The following is a 22826-nucleotide window of genomic DNA, read 5'->3' as shown; positions in this document are numbered from 1 at the left end:
GGGTTAGGGTGAGGTTCGGGTTTAGGGTTAAAGTTAGGGTTAGGATGAGTGTTAGCGTGAGGGGTAGGGTTAGGTTTAGGGTGAGGGTTAGGTTTAGTATGAGGGTTAGTGTTAGGGTAAGGGTTAGGGTTAGGCCAAGTTTAGGTTCAGGGTTAGGGTTTGGGTTAGGGTTAGGTTGAGGGTGAGGTTAAGGGTGAGGTTTAGGTTTAGTGTGAGGGTTAGTATTGAGGTTACGGCTAGGGTGAGTGTTAGGGTTAGGGGTAGTGTTAGGTCGAGGTTGAGGGTGAGGGTGAGGGTTAGGGTTAGAGTCTGATTTTGGGTTAGGGTTAGGGTTAGTGTTAGTGTTAGGTTTAGGGTTACGGTTAGGTTGAGGGATAGGGTTAGGGGGATGGTTAAGGTTAGGGTTAGGGTGAGGGTGAGGGTTAGGATTAGGGTTAGGTTTAGGGTTATTGTTAGGGTTAGGTTTAAGATTAAGGTTACGATTAGGGTGATAGTGAGCATGAGGTTTAGGTTTAGGGTTAGAGTGAGGGTTAGCCTTAGTGTTAGGATTAAGGTTAGGGTCAGGGTTAGGATGAGGGGTAGGGTGAGGGGTAGGTGTAGTGTTAGGGTGAGGGTTATGGTTAGTGTGAGGGTTATGGTTAGTGTTAGGGTTAGGGTTAGGTTGAGGGTTAGGTTTCGGGTGGATGTTAGGGTTAGGGTGAGGGTTAGGGTTAGGCGTAGGGTTTGGTTGGGGGTGAGGGTGAGGTTTAGCTTTAGGATTAGGGTTAGGGTTAGGCTGAGGGTGAGGTTGAGTGTGAGGGTTAGGGTTAGGGTTAAAGTTAGGCTTTGGTTTAGGGTGAGGGTGAGTGTGAGGGTTAGGGTTAGGGTTAGGGTTAGGCTTATGTTTAGGCTGAGGGTGAGGGTGAGGGTGAGGGTGACGTTGAGGGTTAGATTTAGGCTGAGTGTTAGGTTTAGGGTTAGGGAATGGGTTAGCTTGAGGGTTAGGGTTAGGATTAGGGTTAGATTTAGGTTGCGGGTTAGGGTTTTGGTTAGGGTTAGGGTTAGGGTGAGGGTGAGGGTTTGGGTTAGGCTTAGGGTGAGGGTTAGGGATAGGGTGAAGTTTAGGGATAGGTTTAGGTTAGGGTTATGGTGAGAGTGAGAGTTAGGGTTAAGGTTATGTTTAGAGACAGGTTGAGGGTGAGGTTTAGGTTTAGGATTAGGGTTAGGGTACGGGTTAGGTTGAAGTTGAGGGTGAGGATGAGGGTTAGGGTTAGGGTTAGGCTTAGATTTAGGGTGAGTGTTAGTGTTAGGGTTAGGGTGAGAGTTTGGGTTAGGTTTAGGATTAGTATGAGGGTTAGGCTGAGGAGTAGGGTTAGGGTTATGGTGAGGGTTAGGGATAGTGTTGGGGTTAGTGATACATTTAAGGTTAGGGTGAGGGCAAGGGTTAGGGTGAGGGTTAGGGTGAGGGTGAGGGTTAGGGTGCGGGTGAGGTTTAGGAAGATAACTATGGTTAGGGTTAGGTTTAAGTTTAGGCTTATTGTGAGGGTTAGGGTTAGGTTTAGGGTTAGGGTGAGGGTTATTCATAGGGTTAGGGTGAGGTTGAGGGTCAGAGCAAGGCTAAGGCTTAGGGTGAGGTTTATGGTAAGGCTAAGTGTTAGGGTGAGAGTGAGGGTGAGGGTTAGGGTTAGGCTAATGTTCAGGGTTCGGGTTAAGGTTAGGGTTAGGTTGAGGGTTAGGGTTAGGGTGAGGGTTAGGCTTAGTGGAGGGTTAGTGTTAGCTTTAGGGTTAGGGTGATGGTTAGGGTGAGTGTTAGGGTGAGGGTTAGGTCAAGGCTAAGGCTTAGAGTGAGGGTTAGGGTAAGGCTAAGGGCTAGGGTGAGGTTAGGTTTAGAGTTAGGTTGAGGTTCAGGTTTAGGGTTATGGGTATGGTTAGGGTTAGGATGAGGGTTAGACTGAGGGGTAGGGTGAGGGGTAGGGTGAGGGTTAGGTTTGGTGTGTGTGTTAGTGTTAGGGGTAGGGTGAGGGTTAGGTTGAGAGTTAGGGTTTGGATTAGGGTTAGGTTGAGGGTGAGGTTTAGGGTGAGGTTTAGGATTAGAGTTAGGGTTAGGGTGAGGGTTAGGATGGAGGTTAGGGTTAGGTTGAGGGTTAGGGGTAGGGGTAGGGTTAGGTTGAGGGTGAGAGTGAGGGTTAGGATTACGATTAGGGTTAGGGTGAGGGCTAGGGTGAAGGTGAGGATAAGGGTTAGGTTTAGGGTGAGGATTAGGGTGAGTGTTAGGGATAGGATTATCGTTATGGTGAGAGTAAGAGTGAGGGTTAGGGTTAGGGTCAGAGTGAGGGTTAAGGTTAGAATTTGTGTTAGGTGACAGCTAGGTTGAGGGTGAGGGTTAGGGTTAGGTTTAGGGTGAGATTTCGGGTTAGGGTTAGGGGGAGGGTTAGTCTTAGGTTTAGGGTTACGGTAAGGTTGAGGGTTAGGGTTAGGGTGAGGTTTAGGGTTAAGGTTAGGGTGAGGTTGAGGGTTAGGATTAGGGTTAGGTTTAGTGTTAAGCAGAGGGTGAGGGTGAGGGTGAGGGCTAGGGTTAGTGTGAGGGTTAGGCTTAAGGTTAGGGTGAGGGTTAGGGTTACGGTGATGTTTAGGGTGAAGGTGAGGTTTAGGGTGAGGGTTAGGTTTAGGGTTAGGATGAGGGTTACGATGAGAGCTAGGGTTAGGGTTAGGTTGAGGGTTAGGCTTAGTGTGAGGGTTAGGGTGAGGTTTAGGGTTAGGGTGATGTTTAGGGTGAGGGTGAGGGTGAGGGTGAGGGTTAGTGATAGGGTTAGGGTTAAGGTGAGGGTGAGGGCAAGGCTAAGGCTTAGGGTGAGGATTACCTAAGGCTAAGGGTTAGGGTGAGGGGTAGGGTTAGGGTTAGGGTGAAGGTTAGGTTTAGTTTGAGGGTTAGGGTTAGGGTTAAGTTTAGGGTGAGGGTAAGAGTTAGGGTGAGTATTAGGGTGATAGTGCAGTTTAGGGTTAGCCTTACGCTTAGTGTGAGGGTGATGGTGAGGGATAGGGTTAGGGTTAGGTTTAGGTTTAGGATGAGGGTGAGGGTTAGGTTCAGGGTTAGGGTGAGGGTTAGGGTTAGTGTGGGTGTTAGGGTTAGGGTTAGGGTGAGGGTGAGGGTAAGTTTTAGGGTGAAGGTTAGGGTGAAATTGAGGGTTGGGGTTATCGTGAGTGTTAGGGTGAGGGTTAGGCTTAAGTTTAGGGTGAGGGTTAGCGGCAGTGTAAGGATTAGGGTGTGGGTTAGGGTTAGGGTGAGGTTTAGTGTGAGGCTGAGGGTTAGGTTTAGGGTTAGGTTGAAGTTAAGGGTTAGGGTGAGGGTTAGGGTGAAGGTTAGGCTTAGAATTATGGTTAGCGTGAGGGTTAGAGTGAGTGTTAGGGTTAGGGTTAGAGTTAGGTTTAGGGTGAGGTTGAGGATAAAGGTTAGGAGTAGGGTTACATTTAAGGTTAGGTTGAGGGTGAGGGTGAGGGTGAGGGTAAGGGTTAGGATTAGGGTTAGGTTTAGGTTTAGGCTAAGGGTGACATTGAGGTTGAGGGTGAGGGTGAGGGTATGAGTGAGGGTGAGACTGAGTGTTAGGATTTGGGTGAGGGCGAGGTTTAGGGTTCTGGTTATGGTGAGGGTGAACATTAGGGTTAGGTTTAGGGTGACGGTGAGAGTTAGGGTTTGGGTCTGGATGAGGTTCAGGGTTAGTGTTAGGGTGAGGGTAAAGGTTATGGTGAGGGTTAGGGTGAGAGTGAGGGTTAGGGTTATGGTGAGGGTTAGGGTGATGGTTAGGTTGAGGGTTAGGGTTGGGTTTAAGGTTTGGTTGAGGGTGAGGGTTAGGTTTAGGGTTAGTGTTAGGGTGAGGGTGAGGTTTAGGGTTAGGTTTAGGGTGAAGGTTAGCTTAAGGGTTAGGGATAGGGTGAGGGTGAGTGTGAGGGTTAGGGTTAGGTTTAGGTTTAGGGTGAGGGTGAGGGTGAGGGTGAGGGTTAGGTTTAGGATTAGGGTTGGGGTTAGGTTTAGGCTGAGGGTGAGGTTTAGGTTTAGGGTTAATGTTAATGTTAAGATTAGCCTGAGTGTGAGGTTGAGGATAAGAGTTAGGGTTAGGTTGAGGATTAGGGTTAGGGTTATGGTGAGCGTGAGGGTTAAGGTTTGGTGATGTTTAGCGTGAGGGTGATGGTTAGGATGAGGGTGAGCGTTCCATTGCGACTGAGGGTTAGATTTTGGGTGAGGGTGAGGGTGAGGTTGAGGGTTAGGGTTAGGGTGAGGGTTATGGTGAGGGTGAGAGTGAGGATCAGGCTGAGGGTTAGGGTATGGGTAAGGGTTATGTTTAGGGTGAGGGTAAGGGTGACAGTGAGGTTTAGGGTGCGGGTGAGTGTTAGGATTATGTTTAGGGTTAGGGTTAGATTGAGGGTTATGGTGAGGGTGAGGGTTGGGGTTAGGGTTAGGGTGAGTTTAGGGTCAGAGTGAGAGTGAGGGGTCGGATTAGTTTAAGGGTTAGGCTGAGGGTGAGTGTGAGGGTTAGGGTGAGGGTGAGGGTTAGGCTTAGGTTGAGGGTTATTGTGAGGGTGAGGGTTAGGGTGAGGGTTAAGGTTAGGGTTAGGCTTAGCGTGAGGGTTAGGGTGAGAGTAAGGTTTTGGGTGAGGGTTAGGGTGAGGGTGGGTTTTAGAGTTAGGTTTAGAGTTAGGGTGAGGGTTAGGGTTAGGGTTAGAGTGAGGGTTAGTGTGCGGGTTAGGATTAGTCTTAGGGTTAGGGATAGGATTAAGTGAAGGTATAGAGTGAAGGTTAGAGTGAGAATGAGTGGTAGGGTTACCATGAGTGTTAGGGTCACGGTTAGTGTGAGGGTTAGGGTTAGGGTAATGTTTGGGTTTAGTGTGAGGGTGAGGGTGAGGGTTAGGGTTGGGTTCAGGTGAGGGTTAAAGTTATGGTTAGGGTTAGGGTGTGGGTTAGAATTAGGGTTAGGTTTAAGTTTAGGTTTAGGGTTACGGTTAATATTAGTATTAGGGTGAGGGTGAGGGTGAGGTTTAGGATTAGGGTTAAGTTAGGTTTAGGTTCAGGGTTAGTCTTATGGTTACGGTTAGGGTTATGGTTACGGTGAGGGTGAGGGTTAGGGTTACGTTTGGGGTGAGGTTTAGGGTTAGGGTTAGGGTTAAGATTAGTGTTAGGTTTAGGGTTAGGATGAGGGGTAGGATGAGGGGTAGGGTTAGGTTTAGGGTGAAGGTTAGGTTTATTGTGAGGGTTATGGTTAGCGTTAGGGTTAGGGATAGGGTGAGGGTTAGGTTTAGGGTGGAGGTTAGGGTTGGGGTGAGTGTAAGGGTAAGGGGCAGGTTTAGGTTGAGGATGAGGGAGAGGGTTAGGGTTAAATTTGGGTAAGTGTTAGGCTGAGGGTAAGGTTGAGGGTGACGTCTAGTTTTAGGGTGAGGGTTAGGCTTAAGGTTAGGGTGAGGGTTAGGGTTACGGTGATGTTTAGGGTGAGGGTGAGGGTTAGGGTGAGGGTTAGGGTGCGGGTGAGGTTGAGGGTTACTGTTAGGGTGAGGGTTAGGGTTAGGGTGAGGATGAGGGTTAGGATGAGGGCTAGGGTTAGGGTGAGGGTTAGGCTTAGTGTGAGGTTTAGGGTTAGGTTTAGGGTTAGGGTGAGGGTTAGTGATAGGGTTAGGGTTAGGGTGAGTGTTAGGGCAAGGCTAAGGCTTAGAGGGAGGGTTAGGGTAAGGCTAAGTGTTAGGGTGAGGGTGAGGGTGACGGTTAGGTTTAGAGTTAGGGTGAGGTTCAGTGTTATGGTTATGGTTAGGGTTAGGGTTAGGATGAGCATTAGCGAGAGGGTTTAGTGTTAGGGTTAGGGTGAGGGTTAGGTTTAGTGTGAGTGTTAGAGTTAGGTTTAGGGTTAGGTTGCGGGTTAGGTTGAGGTTTAGGGTTTGGGTTAGGGTTAGGTTGAGGGTGAGGTTTAGGGTGAGGTTTAGTGTGAGGGTTAGTGTGAGGGTTAGGGATAGGATTAGGGTTATGATGAGAGTAAGGGTGAGGGTTAGGGTTAGGGTCAGAGTGACGGTTAGTGTTAGAATTAGTGTTAGGTGAGGGCTAGGTTGAGGGTGAGGTTTAGGGTTAGGGTTAGGATGAAATTTCGGGTTAGGTTTAGAGTGAAGGTTAGTGTTAGGTTTAGGGTTACTGTTAGGTTGAGGGTTAGGGTTAGGGTGAGGGTTAGGGTTAGGGTTAGGTTGAGGGTGAGTGTTAGGATTAGTGTTAGGTTTAGTGTTAATCAGAGGGTGAGGGTGAGGGTGAGGGCTAGTGTTAGGGTGAGGGTTAGGCTTAAGGTTAAGTTGAGGGTTAGGTTTAGGGTGATGTTTAGGGTGAAGTTGAGTGTTAGCGTGAGGTTTAGGGTGAAGGTGAGGTTTATGGTTAGTGTTAGGGTGAGGGTTAGGTTCAGGGTTAGGATGAGGCTTAGGATGAGGGCTAGGGTTAGGGTGAGGGATTGGCTTAGTGTGAGGGTTAGGGTTAGGTTTAGGGTTAGGGTGAGGGTTAGGGTTTGGGTTAGGGTTAGGGTTAGGGTTGGGCTTAGTGTGAGGATTAGGGTTAGGTTTAGGTTTAGGGTGAGGGCTAGGGTGAGGGTGAGGGTTAGGGTGAGGGTGAGGGTGAGAGTTAGGTTTAGTGTGAGCCTTAGGCTGAGGGTAAGGGTTAGGGTGAGGGTAAGTGTTATGGTGAGGGTTAGGGTGAGAGAGAGGGTTAGGTTTAGCATGCGTGTTAGGGTGATGGTTAGAGTTAGGATTAGGGTTAGGGTTAGGGTTAGCCTGAGGGTGAAGTTGAGGGTGAGGTTGATCTTGAGATTTAGGGTTTGGGTTAGGGTTAGGGTTAGTGTAAGGGGTAGCGTGAGTGTGAGTGTTAATGTGAGTGTGAGGGTGAGGGTGAGGGTTAGGGTTAGGGTTAGGCTGAGTGTGAGTGTGAGGGTGTGGGTGAGGGTGAGTTTTACTGTTAGGGTTAGGGTTAGTTTGTGGACTAGGGTGAGGTTGAGAAATAGGGTGAGTGTGAGGGTGAATGTGAGGGTTAGGGTTAGGGTAATGGCTAGAGTTAGGTTTAGGGTAGGGTGAGGTTAGGGTGAGGGTGAGGGTTAGGGTGAGAATTAGGGTTAGGGTGAGCGTTAGGGTTAGGGTTAGGGTGAGGGTTAGTTTTAGGGTGATGTTTAGGGTGAGGGTGAGTGTTAGGGTTAGGGTGAGGGTGAGGGTGAGGGTGAGGGTTAGGCTTAGGGTTAGGGTTAGTGTGAGGGTGAGGGTTAGGGTTAGGGTTAATTTGAGGGAGAGGGTGAGGTTTAGTGTTAGAGTTATGTTGAGGGTGAGGGTTAGGGTCAGGTGATGTTTAGGGTGAGGGTGAGGGTTAGGATGAGGGTGAGAGTGAGGGTGAGACTGAGGGTTAGATTGTGGGTGAGAGTGAGGGTGAGGTTGAGGGTTAGGGTTAGGGAGAGCGTTAGGGTGAGGGTGATGGTTCGGGTGAGACTGAAGGTTAGGGTGTGGGTGAGGGTTAGATTTAGGGTGAGGGTTAGGGTGACGGTGAGTTTTAGGGTGCGTGTGAGGGGTAGGATTAGTTTTAGGTTTAGACTGAAGGTGTGGGTGAGGTTTAGGGTGAGGGTGAGGGTTAGGCTTAGGGTGAGGGTTATTGTGATGGTGAGGGTTAGGGTGAGGGTTAGGGTTAGGGTTAGGTTTAGCATGAAGGTTAGGGTGAGAGTAAGGTTTTGGATGAGGTTTAGGGTGAGGGTGGGTTTTTGAGTTAGAGTTAGAGTTAGGGTGAGGTTAGGGTGAGGGTTAGGGTTAGGGTTCGGGTGACAGTTAAGGTCATGCTTAGGGTTAGGGTGAGGGTTAGAATTAGGTTTAGGGTTAGGTTTAGGTTTAGAGTTACTGTTATTGTTAGGGTTAGGGTGAGGGTGAGGTTTAGGCTAAAGGTTAGGGATAAGTTGAGATTTAGGGTTAGTGTTAGGGTTAGGATTAAGGTTATGGTTACTGTGAGAGTGAGGTTGAGGTTTAGGGTTAGGTTTGGGATGAGGTTTAGGGTTAGGGTTAGGGTTAAGATTAGGGTTAGGTTTAGGGTTAGGATGAGGGGTAGGGTGAGGGTTAGGGTTAGGTTTAGGGTGAGGGTTAGGGTTATTGTGAGGGTTAGGGTTAGCGTTAGTGTTAAGGTTAGGGTGGAAGTTAGGGTTGGGGTGAGAGTAAGGTTTAGGGGCAAGGTTTGGTTGAGGGTGAGGGTTAGGGTTAAATTAGGATTAGGGTGAGGTTGAGGGTGAGGGTGAGTTTTAGGGTTAGGGTTAGGTTTAGGGTGGAGGCTAGTGTGAGGGTGAAGGTTATGGCGAGTGTGAGTGTGAGTGTGAGGGTTAGGGTTAGGGTAAGGGCTAGGGTTAGGTTTAGGGTTCGGGTGAGGGTTAGCGTTATGGTGAGTTTTAGGGTTAGGATTAGGGTCATGGTTAGCATTAGGGTTAGGATTAGTGTGATAGTTAGGCTGAGGTTAAGGTTTAGGATGAGGGTAAGTCTTAGGGTGAGGGTTAGGGTGAGAATGAGGGTTAGGGTTAGGGTGAGCGTTAGGGTGAGTGTTAGGGTTAGGGTGAGGGTGACGGTGAGGGTTAGGGTTAAGGTTAGGTTGAGGGTGAGGGTGAGCTTTAGGGGTAGGATTAGAGTTAGGGTTAGGCTTAGGCTGAGGGTGAGGTTGAGGGTGAGGGTTAGGGTTAGGGTGATGTTTAGGGCTAGTGTTATGGTGACGGTGAGGGTTAGGTTTAGGTGATGTTTAGGGTGAGGGTTAGGATGAGGGTGAGGGTTCAGTTGAGACTGAGGTTTAGATTTTGGGTGAGGGTGAGGGTGAGGTTGAGAGTTAGGGTTAGGGTGAGGGTTCGGGTTCGGGTGAGACTGAGATTTAGGGTGTGAGTGAGGGTTAGCTATAGGGTGAGGGTTAGGTTTAGGATGAGGGTGAGGGTTAGGTTTAGGATAAGGGCTAGGGTGGGGTTAGGGTGAGGTTGCGGGTGATTGGTAGGATTAGTTTCAGGGTTAGGCTGAGGGTGAGGCTGAGGGTTAGGGTGAGGTTGAGGGTTAGGTTTAGGGTGAGGGTTATTGTGATGGTGAGGGTTAGGGTGAGGGTTAGGGTTAGGGTTAGGGTTAGCATGAGGGTTAGGGTTTGAGTAAGGTTTTGGGTGAAGGTTAGGGTGAGGGTGGGTTCTAGAGTTAGGTTTAGCGATAGGGTGAGGGTTACGGTAACGGTTAGGGTTAGGGTGAAGGTTAGTGTGAGGGTCAGGGTGAGGGTCAGACTGAGGGTTAGGGTGTGGGTAAGGGTTATGTTTAGGGTGAGGGTTAGGGTGACGGTGAGGTATAGGGTGCGGGTGAGTATTAGGATTAGGTTTAGGGTTAGGGTGAGGGTTAGGGTGAGGGTGAGGGTTAGGGTGAGGGTGAGGGTTAGGGTTAGGTTGAGGGTAGGGTCAGTGTGCGGGTGAGGGGTAGGATTAGTTTTAGGGTTAGGCTGAGGGTGAGTGTGAGGGTTAGAGTGAGGGTTAGGGTTAGACTTAGGGTGAGGGTTTTTGTGACGGTGAGGGTTAGGGTGAGGGTTAGGGTTAGGGTTAGGTTTAGCACGAGGGTTAGGTTTTGAGTCAGGTGTTGGGTGAGGGTTATGGTGAGGGTGCGTTTTAGAGTTAGGGTTAGCGTTAGGGTGAGAGTTACGGTGATGGTTAGGGTTAGGGATAGGGTTAGGGTGAGGGTTAATGTGCTGGTTAGGCTTAGGCTTAGGGTTAGGGTTAGGATTAAGTTAAGGTTTAGGGTGAACGTTAGGGTGAGTGTGAGGGTTAGGGTTACCGTGAGTGGTAGGGTGAGGGTTAGGGTTAGGGTTAGTTTTAGGGTTAGGGTGAGTGTGAGGGTTAGGGTTAGGGTTCAGGTGAGGGTTAAGGTTATTGTTAGGGTTACCGTTATTGTTATTGTTAAGGTGAGGGTGAGGGTGAGGTTTAGGATTAGGGTTAGGTTAGGTTTAGGTTTAGGGATAGTGTTAGGGTTAGGGTTAGGGTTACGGTTAAGGCGAGGGTGAGGGTGAGGTTGAGGGTGAGGGTTAGGGTTAAGTTTGGGGTGAGGTTTAGGGTTAGGTTTATGGTTAAGATTAGGGTTAGGTTTAGGGTTAGTATGAGAGGTAGGGTGAGGGATAGGGTTAGGTTTAGGGTGAGGGTTAGGGTTATTGTGAGGGTTAGGGTTAGCGTTAGGGTTAGGGTTAGGATGAGGGTTAAGTTTAGGGTGGAGGTTAGGGTTGGGGTGAGAGAAAGGGTTATGGGCAGGGTTAGGTTGAGTGTGATGGTGAGGATGAGCGTGAGGGTTAGGATTACTGTTTGGGTTTGGGCTAGGTTGAGGGTGAGGTTTAGGATTAAGTTTAGAGTTACCGTGAATGTGAGGTGAGGGTGAGGTTTAAGGTTAGGATTAGGGTGAGGTTTAGGGTTAGGGTTAGGGTAAGGGTGAGGGTGAGGGTTAGGGTTAGAGTTATGTTTAGGGTGAGGGATAGGGTTAGGTTTAGTGTTAGGGTTAGGGTTAGGGTGAGGGTTATGATGAGGGTTAGGGTGAGGTTTAGGGTTAGGGTTAAGATTAGGGTTAGGGTGGGGGTGAGTGTGAGGGTTAGGGTGAGGGTTAGGTTTAGTCTTAGGGTTACGCTGAGGGTTAGGTTTAGGGTGAGGGTTAGGGTTAGGGTTAGGTTGAGGGTCAGGTGATGGTGAGGGTTAGGGTTAGGGTTAGGGTGAAGGTTAGGGTTAGGCTTACGGTGAGTATTAGGGTTAGTGTGGAGGTTAGGGTTGGGGGGAGGTTAAGGTTTAGGGGCAGGGTTAGATTGAGGGTGAGCGTGAGGGTTACGGTTAAATTAGGTTTAGGGTTAGGCTGAGGGTGAGGGTGAGGCTTAGTGTTAGGGTGAGGGTTAGGGTTAGGGATAGGGTGAGGAAGAGGGTTAGCATTATAGTAAGGTTTAAGTTTATTGTTATGCTTAGGGTTAGGGTTAGGGTGAGGTATAGGTGAGGGTGAAGGTTAGGGTAAAGGGTAGGGTGAGGTTTAGGATGAGGGTGAGTGTTAGGGTGAGAGTGAGTGTTAGGGTTAGGTTTAGGGCTAGGGTTAGGGTTAATGTGAGGGTTAGGTTTAGGGTTAGGGTTAGGGTTAGGCAAAGGTTTAGGGTGAGTATTAGGATGAGAGTGAGTGTTAGAGTTATTGTGAGTGTTAGGGTGAGGGTTAGGGTTAGGGTTAGGTTGAGGGTGAGGGTTAGGCTGAGTGTGAGGGGTGAGGGTGAGGGTTAGGCTGAGGGTGAGGGGTGAGGATGATGGTTAGGATTAGGGTTACTGTTAGGGTTAGGCTGAGGGTGAGTATGAGAGTGATGGTTAGCATTAGGGTTAGGGTGAGGGTTAGGTTTAGGGTTAGGGTGAGAGTGAGTGTGAGGTTTAGGATTAGGGTTACGGATACTGTTAGGCTGAGGGTGATGGTGAGGGTTAGGGTTGGGGTGAGGGTTAGGGTTAGGGTTAGGATGAGGGTGAGGGCTAGGGTGTGGGTGAGCATTAGGCTAAAGATTAGGGTGAGGGTGAAGTTGAGGGCAATGTTTAGGGTGAGGGTGAGGGTTAAGGTGAGGGTGAGGTTGCGGGTGAGGTTTAGGGTTAGGGTTAGGTTGAGGGTTAGGTTTCGGGATAGGATGAGGGTTAGGATGAGGGCTAGGGTTAGGGATAGGGTGAGGGTTAGGCTGAGTGTGAGGGTTAGGGTGATGGTTAGGGTGAGGTTTAGGTTGAGCTTTAGTGATAGGTTTAGTGTTAGGGTGAGGGTTAGGGCAAGGCTAAGGCTTAGGGTGAGGGTTAGGGTAAGGCTAAGTGTTTGGGTGAGGGTTAGGGTTAGGAATAGGGTGAGTGTTAGGTTTAGTGTGAGGGTTAGGGTGAGGATTAGGGTTAGGTTTAGGATGAGGGTTAGGTTTAGGTTTGGAGTGAGAGTAAGGGTTAGCGTGAGGGTTAGGTTGAGGGTAAGGTTTACGGTTAAATTAGGGTTAGGTTTAGGTTGAGGGTGGTGGTGAGGATGAGGGTTCGGGTGAGGGTTCGGTTGAGGGTTCGGGTTCGGGTTAGGGTGAGGGTGATGGTGAGGTTTAGGGTTCGGGTTAGGGTTAGCATTACGGTGAGGGTGAGGTGAGGGTGAGGCTTAGGGTTAGGGTTAGGGTGAGGTTTAGGATTAGGGTTAGGGTTAGGGTTAGGGTGAGGGTGAGGGTTAGGGTAAGGCATAGGGTTAGGTTGAGGCTGAGGGTGAGGGTTAACATTAGGATTAGTGTTAGGGTTAGGGTGACGGTGAGGTTGAGGATGAGGGTGAGTGTGAGGGTTAGGGTTAGTGTTAGGGTTAGGCTTAGGTTTAGAGTAAGGGTGAGTGTGAGGGTTAGGGTTAGGGTTTTGATTAGGCTTAATGTTAGGCTGAGGGTGAGGGTTAGATTTAGTGTGAGTGTTAGGTTTAGGGTTATGTTTAGGATTAGGGTGAGGGTTAGGGTTATGATTAGGGTTGGGTTTAGGGTGCGGGTTAGGGTTATGGTTAGGGTTAGGGTTAAGGTGAGGGTGAGGGTTTCGCTTAGGGTTAGGGTGAGGATTAGGGCTAAGGTGAGGTTTAAGGATAGGTTTAGGGTTAGGGTTACAGTGAGGGTGAGAGTTAGGGTTAAGGTTAAGTTTAGAGACAGGGTGAGGGTGAGGGTTAGGGTTAGGATTAGGTTTAGGGTAAGGGTTACGTTGAAGGTGAGGGTGAGGGTTAGGGTTAAGGTTAGGGTTAGGCTTAGGTTTAGGGTGAGTGTTAGTGTTAGGGTTAGGGTGAGAGTTTGGGTTAGGTTTAGGATTAGGATGAGGGTTAGGCTGAGGAGTAGGGTTAGGGTTATGGTGAGGGTTAGGGTTAGTGTGAGGGTTAGGGTTAGCTTAGGGTGAGCTTTAGGTTAAGGTAAGGGTGAGGGATGGGTTTAGGGTGAGGCTGAGGCTGAGGCTTAATTTTAGGGTTAGTGTGAGCTCTAGGGTGAGGATGAGGGTTAGGTTTAAGGTTAGGCTGAGGTTTAGGGTTAGTGTTAGGGTGAGGGGTAGGGTTAGGGTTAGTGTGAGGGTTAGGTTTAGTTTGAGGTTTAGGGTTAGGTTGAGGGTTGTGTGAGTTTAAGGCTTAGGGTGAGGTTTAGGGTGAGAGTGAGGGTTAGGGTTAGCTTTAGGGTGAATGTGAAGGTAAGGGTGCGGCTTAGTGTTAGAGTTAGGTTTAGGATTAGGGTGAGTGTTAAGGTGAGGTTTAGCATTCAGTTGAGGGTTAGGTGTAGTGTGAGGGTTAGGGTAACGTTTCGGTTTAGGGTTAGGGTGAGGGTAAGGGTTAGGGTGAGTGTTAGGGTTATCGTGAGTGTTAGGGTGAGGGTTTGGCTTTGGGTTAGGATTAGGTTTAGGTTGAGGGTGAGGGTTAGGCTGAGGGAGAGGGGTGAGTGTGAGGGTTAGGATTAGGATTATGGTTATGGTTAGGCTGAGGGTGAGGGAGAGGATTAGCATTAGGTTTAGGGTGAGTGTTAGGGTTAGGGTTAGTGTGAGGGTCAGTGTGAGGGTTAGGATTAGGGTTAGGGTTACTGTTAGGCTGAGGGTGAGTGTGAGGGTTAGGTTTAGGGCGAGGTTTAGGGTTAGGTTTAGGGTTCGGGTGAGGGCTAGATTTACGGTTAGGATTAGGTTTAGGTTTAGTTTTAACTGGAGGGTGAGGGTGAGGGTGAGTGTGTAGGGTTAGGGTGAGGGTTAGGCTTATCATTATGGTGAGGTTAGGGTTAGGGTGATGTTTAGGGTGAGGGTGATGGTTAGGGAGAGGGTTAGTGTGCGGGTGAGGTTTAGGGTTAGTGTTAGGGGGATGGTTAGTTTTAGGGATAGGATGATGGTTAGCATGAGAGCTAGGGTTAGGGTGAGGGTGAGGGGTAGCCTTAGTGTGAGGATTAGGGTTAGGTTTAGGGTTAGGATGATGGTTAGGGTGAGGGTTAGGGTGAGGGTTAGTGATAGGGTTATTATTAGCGTGAGGGTTAGAACAAGGCTAAGGCTTAGAGTGAGGGTTAGGGTAAGGCAAAGGGTTAGGGTGAGGGTGAGGGTTCGGGTTAGTGTTAGGGTGAGGTTCATGGTTAGGTTTAGGGTTAGGGTTAGGATCAGGGTTAGCGTGAGGGTTAGGGCTAGGTTTAGGGTGAGGGTTGGGTTTAGTATCAGGGTTAGAGTTATGATTACGGTTAGGGTGAGGGCTAGGGTGAACTTGAGGATTAGGTTTAGGGGTAGGGTGAGGGTTAGGTTTAGGATTACGGTTATGGTGAGAGATAGGGTTAGGGTTAGGTTTAGGGTCAGAGTGAGGTTTAGGGTTAGGATTAGTGTTAGGTGAGGGCTAGGTAGAGGGTTAGGGTTAGGCTTAGGGTTAGGTTGAGATTTCCAGTTAGGTTGAGGGTGAGGGTTAGTGTTAGGTTTAGGGTTACGGTTAGATTGAGGGTTAGGGTTAGGGTGAGGTTTAGGGTTAGGGTGAGGATGAGGTTTAGCATTAGGGTTAGGTTTAGGGTTATTGTTAGGGTTAGGGTTAGGTTTAAGGTTATGGTTACCATTAGGTTGAGAGTGAGGGTAAGGTTTAGGTTTAGGGTTAGTGTGAGGTTATGGTTAGGGTTAGGATAAATGTTAGGGTCAGGGTTAGTATGAGGGATAGGGCAAGAGGTAGGGGTAGGGTTATGGTGAAGGTTACGGTTAGTTTGAGGGTAATGGTTAGTGTTAGGGTTAGGTTTAGGATGAGGGTTAGCGTCAGGGTGCATGTTAGGGTTAGGGTGAGGGTTAGGGTTAGGCATAGATTTTGGTTTTGTGTGAGAGTGAGGGTTAATGTTAGGATTAGGGTTAGGGTTAGGCTGAGGGTGAGGGTGAAGATGAGGGTGAGTATGAGGGTTAGAGTTAGAGTTAGGGTTAGGTTTAGGGTTAGGGTTAGGGTAAGGGTTTGGTTTAGTTGGAGGGTTAGGGTTAGGGTGAGGGTTGGGGTGAGGTTAAGGCTTTAGATGAGGTTTAGGGTGAGAGTGAGGGTTAGGTTTAGCCTTAGGGCGAGTGTGAGGGTAAGGGTACGGGTTAGGGTTAGGTTTAGGTTTAGGATGAGGGTGATTGTTAGGGTGAGGGTAAGGGTTAGGGTGAGGGTTAGGGTTAGTGTGAACGTTAGGGTTAGGTTTAGGGTTAGGGTTAGGGTGAGGGTAAGGGTTAGGGTGAGTGTTAGGGTGAGAGTGAGTGTTAGGGTTATCATGAGTGTTAGGGTGAGAATTAGCGTGAGGGTTAGATTTAGGGTTAGGTTGAGGGTGAGGGTTAGGCTGAGGGTGAGGGGTGAGGGTGACAGTGAGGGTGAGGGTTAGCATTAGGGTTAGGGTGAGGGTTATGGTTGGGGTTAAGGTGAGGGTGAGTGGGAGGGTTAGGATTAGGTTTAGGGATACTGTTTGGCTGAGGGTGACGGTGAGGGTTAGGGTTAGGGTGAGGGTTAGGGTTAGGGTGAGGGTGAGGGTGACTGCCAGAATTACCGTTAGGATTAGGGTTAGGTTTAGTGTTAAGCTGAGGGTCATGGTTTGGGTGAGCACTAGGGTTAGGTTGAGGGGTAGGCTTAAGTTTAGTGTGAGGGTTAGGGTTAGGGTGATATTTAGCGTGAGGGTGAGTGTTAGGGTGCTGGTGAGGTTTACGGTTAGTGTGAGTGTGAGAATTAGGTTTAGGGTTAGGTTGAGGGTTAAGCTTAGTGTGAGAGTTAGGATTAGGGTTAGGGTGATTGTTACGGTGAGGGTTAGGGTGAGGATTAGTGATACGGTTAGTGTTACGGTGAGGGTTAGGGCAAAGCTAAGGCTTAGGGTGAGGGTTAGGGTAAGGATAAGAGTTAGGGTGAGGGTTAGGGTTAGGGTTAGGAGGAAGTTTAGGTTTAGTGTGAGGTTTAGGGTTAGGGTTAGGGTTAGGGTGAGGGTAAGAGTTAGGGTTAGGGTTAGGGTTAGGGTAAGGGTTTGGTTTACTTGGAGGGTTAGGGTTAGGGTGAGGGTTGGGGTGAGGTTAAGGCTTTAGATGAGGTTTAGGGTGAGAGTGAGGGTTATGTTTAGCCTTAGGGCGAGTGTGAGGGTAAGGGTACGGGTTAGGGTTAGGTTTAGGTTTAGGATGAGGGTGATTGTTAGGGTGAGGGTTAGGGTTAGGGTGAGGGTTAGGGTTAGTGTGAACGTTAGGGTTAGGTTTAGGGTGAGGGTATGGTTTAGGGTGAGTGTTAGGGTGAGAGTGAGTGTTAGGGTTATCATGAGTGTTGGGGTGAGAATTAGCGTGAGGGTTAGGTTTAGGGTTAGGGTGATAGTGAGGGTTACGGTTAGCTTTAGTCTTATTGTGAGGGTTATGGTGAGGGTTAGGGTTATGGTTATGGTTCGATTTAGGATGAGGGTGTGGGTTAGGGTTAGTGTTAGGGTGAGGGTTAAGCTTAGCATTAGGGATAGGGTGAGGTTTAGGGTGAGTGTTAGGGTTAGGGTCTGGGTCTGGGTGAGGTTTAGGGTTAGGGTTAGGGTGAGGGTAAAGGTTAGGGTGAGGGTTAGGTTGAGAGTGAGGGTTAGGGTTATCGTGAGGTTTAGGGTGATGGTTAGGGTGAGGGTTAAGGTTGGGGTTAGGGTTTGGTTTAGGGTGAGGGTGAGGGTTACGGTTAGGGTGAGGGTGAGGGTTAGGTTTAGGGTTAGGTTTGGGGTGAGGGTGAGGGTGAGGGTTAGGTTTAGGGTTCAGGTTAGGGTTAGGTTTAGGTTGAGGGTGAGGTTTAGGTTTAGGGTTAGGGTGAGGGTAAGATTTAGCGAGAGGTTTAGGGTGAGGGTGAGGGTTAGGCTGAGGATGAGGGTGAGGGTGAGGGTTAGGACTAGAGTTAGGCTTAGGGTTAGGATGAGTGTGAGGGTGAGGGTGAGGGTTAGGGTTAGGGTTAGGGTGAGGGCTAGGGTGAGGGTGAGGGTTAGGGTTAGGGTGAGGGTGAGGGTTTCGGTTAGGTAGGGGTGAGGGTTAATGTGAGGATTAGGATGAGGGTGAGGGTCAGGGTGAGGGTTAGGTTTAGGGTGAGGGTTAGGGTTAGGGTTAAGGTGAGGGTTAGGGTTTGGGTGATGTTTAGGTTGAGGGTGAGTGTTAGGGTGAGGGTGAGGGTTCGCGTGAGGTTGAGGGTTAAGGTGTGGGTGAGGGTTAGGCTTAGGGTGAGTGTTAGGGTGATGGTGATGTTTATGGTGAGGGTGAGGGTTAGGGCTAGGGTGAGGGTGAGGATTAGGTTTAGGGTTAGGCTTAGGATGAGTGTTAGGTTGAGTGGTAGGTTTATGGTTAGAGTGAGGGTTAGGGTTATTGTGATTGTTAGGGTTAGGGTGAGGGTTAGAATTAGGTTGTGGTTGAGGGTTAGGTTTAAGGTGAGGTTTAGGGTTAGGTTTAGGGTTCGTGTTAGGGTGAGGGTGAGGGTGAGGGTTAGTGTTAGGGGTAGGAATAGGTTTAGGGTGAAGGTGATGGAGAGGGTTAGGTTAAGGATTAGGGGTAGGGTTATGGTTAGGCTTAGTGTGAGGGTGAGGGTGAGGGTGAGGTTTAGGGTGAGTGTTAGGGTTAGGGTTAGGGTGAAGGTTAGAGTTAGGGTGATGTTTAGGGTGAGGGTGAGTGTTAGGCTGATGGTGATGTTTAGGGTGAGGGTGAGGGTTAGGTTTATGGTTAGTATTAGGGTAAGTGTTAGGGTTAGGGTTAGGGATAGGGTGAGGATTAGGGTGAAGTTTAGGGTTAGGGTGAGGATTACTGTGAGGATTAGGGTTAGGGTTAGGGTTAGGTTGAGGGTAATCATTAGGGTGAGGTTTAGGGTGAGGGTTAGGGTTAGGATCAGGGTTAGTGTTAGTGTTAGGGTGAGGATGAGTGTTTGGGTTAGGGTTAGGGTGAAGGTTAGGGATAGGGTGAGGTTAAGGGATAAGTTTAGGGTTAGGGTGATGGTGAGCGTGAGGTTTAGAGTTAGCATTAGGCTTAGGCTTATGTTTAGGGTGAGGGTTAGGTTTAGAATTAGGGTTGGTGGAAATTGAGGGTGAGTGTGAGGGTTAGGGTTAGGTTGAGGGTAAGGGTTAGGGTGTGGGTTAGGGTTAGTGTTAGGCTGAGGGTTAGAGTGTGAGTTATGGTGAGGGTGAGTGTAAGGATGAGGGTTAGGGTTAGGATTAAGTTTGGTTTGAGGGCTAGGGTGAGGGTAAGTGTTAGGGTTAGGGTGAGGTTTAGGGTTAGGGTTAGGGTTAGGGTCATGGTTAGCGTCAGGGTTAGAGTGAGGTTTAAGGTTAGTGTGAGCGTTAGGCTGAGGGTAAGTGTTAGGATGAGGGTTAGTGTTAGGGTGAGGGTTAGGGTGAGTGTGAGGGTGAGGGTGAGGGTTAGAATTAGGATTAGGGTTAGGGTTTGTGTTAGGTTGAGTTTGAGTGTGGGGGTGAGGGTGAGGTTTAGGGTTTGGGTTAGGTTTAGGGTGAGGGCTAGGGTTAGGATGAGGGTTAGGGTGAGTGTGAGGGTGAATGTGAGGGTTATGGTTAGGGGAAGGGCTAGGGTTAGGGTTAGGTTTAGGGTGAGGTTAGGTTGAGGTTTAAGGTTAGGGTCAGGGTTAGTGTTAGGGTTAGGGTGAGCATGAGGGTTTGGGTTAGGGTTAGGGTGAAGGTTAGGGATAGGGTGAGGTTTAGGGATAGGTTTAGGGTTAGGATTAAGGTGAGGGTGAAGGCTAGATTTAGCATTAGTCTTAGGCTTTGGGTTAGGTTGAGGTTTAGGGTTAGAATTATGGTTAGGGGGAATGTGAGAGTTTAGGGTGAGGGTTAGGATTAGGGTTAGGGTGAGGTTTAGGGTTAGGGTGTGGGTTAGGGTTAGGGTTAGGGTTAGGGTTAGGGTTAGGATTAGTGTTGGTTTGAGGGCTAGGGTGCGGGTGAGGTTTAGGGTTAGGATGAGGTTTAGGGGTAGGTTTAGGGTCATGGTTAGCATTAAGGTTAAGCTGAGATTTAGGTTTAGTGTGAGCGTTAGGCTGAGAGTAAGGGTTAGGGTGTGGGTATGTGTTAGGGTGAGGGTTAGGGTGAGAGTGAGGGTTAGGGTTAGTGTGAGTGTTAGGGTGGGGGTTAGGGTTAGGGTAAGGGATAGGGTTAGGTTTAGGGTTAGGGTGAGGTTAGGGTGAGGGTGAAGGTTAGGGTGAGAGTTAAGATTTGGGTGAGTGTTAGGGTTAGGGTTAGGATGAGTGTTAGTTTTAGGGTGATATTTTGGGTGAGGGTTAGGGTGAGGGTTCGGGTTCGGGTTAGGGTGAGTGTGAGGGTGATAGTGAGGGTTAGGGTTAGCCTTAGTCTTATTGTGAGGGTTATGGTGAGGATTAGGGTTAGGGTTAGGTTTCGGTTTAAGATGAGTGTGTGGGTTAGGGTTAGTGTTACATTGAGGGATAAGCTAACATTAGAGTTAGGGTGAGGGTTAGGGTGAGGGTTAGGATGAGGGTTAGGGTGAGGGTGAGCTTGAGGGTTAGGATTAGGGATATGATTACAGTTAGGTTGAGGTTGTGGGTGAGGTTGAGGGTTAGGGTTAGGATTAGGGTTAGGTTTAGGGTTAGGCTGAGGGTGAGGGTGAGGTTTAGGATAAGGGGCAGGGTTAGGCTTAGGGTGATGTTTAGGCTGAGGTTGAGGGTTAGGGTGAGGGTATGGGTGAGGGTGAGAATGACGGTTAGGGTTTGGGTGATGGTAAGGTTTAGGGTGAGCATTAGGATTAGGTTTAGTGTGACATTGAGTGTTAAGGTTTTGGTCTGGGTGAGGTTTAGGGTTAGGGTTAGGGTGAGGATAAGGGTTAAGGTGAGGGTTAGGGTGAGAGTGAGGGTTAGGGTTATCGTGAGGATTAGGGTGATGGTTAGCATCAGGGTTAGGGTTGGGGTTAGGGTTTGGTTTAGGGTGAGGGTGAGGGTTATGGTTAGAGTGAGGGTGAGGGTTAGGGTTAGGGTTAGGGTTAGGTTTAGGGTGAGGGTGAGGGTGAGGGTTAGGTTTAGTGTTAGGGTTAGGGTTAGGTTTAGGTTGAGGGTGAGGTTTAGGGTTAGTGTTAGGGTGCGGATAAGGTTTAGGGAGAGGGTTAGGGTGAGGGTGAGGGTTAGGCTGAGGGAGAGGGTGAGGATGAGGATTAGGATTAGAGTTATGCTTAGGGTTAGGATGAGTGTGAGGGTGAGGGTGAGGGTTAGGGTTAGGGTAAGGGTGAGGGTTAGGGTGAGGGTGATGGTGAGGGTTTCGGTTAGGTAGGGATGAGGTTTAATGTGAGGATTAGGGTGAGGGTGAGGGTCAGGGTGAGGGTTAGGTTTAGGGTGAGGGTTAGGGTTCGAGTGATGTTTAGGTTGAGGGTGAGTGTTAGGGTGATGGTGAGGGTTCCCGTGAGGTTGAGTGTTAAGGTGTGGGTGAAGTTTAGGCTTTGTTTGAGTGTTAGGGTGATGGTGATGGTTATGGTGAGGGTGAGGGTTAGGGATAGGGTTAGGATGAGTGTTAGGTTGAGTGGTAGGTTTATGGTTAGAGTGAGGGTTAGGGTTATTGTGATTGTTAGGGTTAGGGTGAGGGTTTGGATTAGGTTGTGGTTGAGGGTTAGGTTTAAGGTGAGGTTTAGGGTTAGATTGAGGGTTCGTGTTAGGGTGAGGGTGAGGGTGAGGTTTAGTGTTAGGGGTAGGGATAGGTTTAGGGTGAAGGTGATGGAGAGGGTTAGGTTAAGTATTAGGGGTAGGGTTCTGGTTAGGTTTTGGGTGAGGTTGAGGGTGAGGGTGAGGTTTAGGGTGAGTGTTAGGGTTAGGGTTAGGGTGAAGGTTAGGGTTAGGGTGATGTTTAGGGTGAGGGTGAGTGTTAGGCTGACGGTGATGTTTAGGCTGAGGGTGAGGGTTAGGTTTATGGTTAGCATTAGGGTGAGTGTTAGGGTTAGGGTTAGGGATAGGGTGAGGATTAGGGTGAAGTTTATTGTGAGGGTTATGGTGAGGATTAGTGTGAGGATTAGGGTTATGGTTAGGGTTAGGGTTAGGTTGAGGGTAATCATTAGGGTGAGGTTTAGGGTGAGGGTTAGGGTTAGGATCAGGGTTAGTGTTAGTGTTAGGGTGAGGATTAGTGTTTTGGTTAGGTTTAGGGTGAAGGTTAGGGATAGGGTGAGGTTAAGGGATAAGTTTAGGGTTAGGGTGACAGTGAGGGTGAGGGTTAGAGTTAGCATTAGGCTTAAGCTTAGGGTGAGGGTGAATGTTATGCTTAGAATTAGGGTTAGGGGGAAAGTGAGGGTGAGGGTGTGGGTTAGGGTGTGGGTTAGGGTTAGTGTTAGGGTGAGGGTTAGAGTGTGATTTAGGGTGAGGGTGAGGGTAAGAATGAGGGTTAGTATTAGGATTAGGGTTGGTTTGAGGGCTAGGGTGAGGGTAAGGGTTAGGGTAAGGCTGAGGTTTAGGGTTAGGGTGAGGGTTAGGGTCATGGTTAGTGTTAGGGTTAGGGGGAGGGTTAAGTTTAGTGTGAGCGTTAGGCTGAGGGTAAGGGTTAGTGTGAGGGTCAGTGTTAGGTTGAGGGTTAGCGTGAGAGTGAGGGTTAGGGTTAGCGTGAGTGTTAGGGTGAGGGTTAGGTTTAGGATTAGGGTTAGGGATAGGGTTAGCCTGAGGATGAGGTTGAGGGTGAGGGTGATGTTGAGGTTTAGGGTTTGGCATAGGATTAGGGTTAGTGTGTGGGCTAGGGTGAGGGTGAGGGTTAGGTTGAGTGTGAGGGTGAGGGTGAGGACTAAGGTTAGGATTAGGGTTAGGGTTTGGGTTAGGCTTAGTTTGAGTGTTTGGGTGCGGGTGAGGTTTAGGTTTAGGGTGAGGGCTAGGGTTAGGATTAGGGTTAGGGTGAGTGTGAGGGTGAATGTGAGGGTTAGGGTTAGGGTAAGGGCTAGGGATAAGGTTAGGTTTAGGGTGAGGTTAGGTTTAGGGTTAGGGATAGGGTTAGGGTTATTGTTAGGGTTAGGGTGACGATGAGGGTTTGGGTTAGGGTTAGGGTGAAGGTTAGGGATAGGGTGAGGTTAGGGATAGGTTTTGGGTTAGGGTGATGGTGAGGGTGGGGGTTAGAGTTAGCATTAGTCTTAGGCTTAGTGTTAGGGTGAGGTTTAGGGTTAGAATTAGGGTTAGGGGGAAGGGGAGGGTTTAGGGTCAGGGTTAGGGTTAGGGTGAGGTTTAGGGTTAGTGTGTGTGTAAGGGTTAATGTTAGGGTGAGGGTGGGTGTATGTTTTAGAGTGAGGGTGAGGGTAAGAATGAGGGTTACGGTTGGGATTTGGGTTGGTTTGAGGGCTAGGGTGCGGGTGAGGTTTAGGGTTAGGGTGAGGTTTAGGCGTAGGGTTAGGGTCATGGTTAGCATTAAGGTTAAGCTGAGATTTAGGTTTAGTGTGAGCGTTAGGCTGAGGGTAAGGGTTAGGGTGAGGGTAAGTGATAGGGTGAGGGTTAGGGTGAGAGTGAGGGTTATGGTTAGCGTGAGTGATAGGGTGAGGGTTAGGGTTAGGGTAAGGGCTAGCTTTAGGTTTAGGGTTAGGGTGAGGTTAGGGTGAGGGTGAGGGTTAGGGTGAGAGTTAAGGTTTGGGTGAGGGTTAGGGTTAGGGTTAGGATGAGGGTTAGATTTAGGGTGATGTTTTGGGTGAGGTTTCGTGTTAGGGTGAGGGTGAGGGTTCGGGATAGGGTGAGGGTGAGTGTGATAGTGAGGGTTAGGGTTAGCCTTAGTCTTATTGTGAGGGTTATGGTGAGGGTTAGGTTTAACGTTAGGTTTTGGTTTAGGATGAGGGTGTGGGTTAGGTTTAGTGTTAGGTTGAGGGTTAAGCTTAGCATGAGGGTTAGGGTGAGGTTTAGGGTAAGGGTTAGGGTTAGCGTTAGAGTTAGTTTTAGGGTGAGGGTGAGGTTGA

Source organism: Dipodomys merriami, unplaced genomic scaffold (assembly GCF_024711535.1).
Source record: "Dipodomys merriami isolate MVZ:Mamm:240054 unplaced genomic scaffold, mDipMer1.0.p SCAF_76, whole genome shotgun sequence".
In the NCBI taxonomy this organism is placed as follows: Eukaryota; Metazoa; Chordata; class Mammalia; order Rodentia; family Heteromyidae; genus Dipodomys; species Dipodomys merriami.
Note: the sequence above shows the minus strand (reverse complement) of the source record.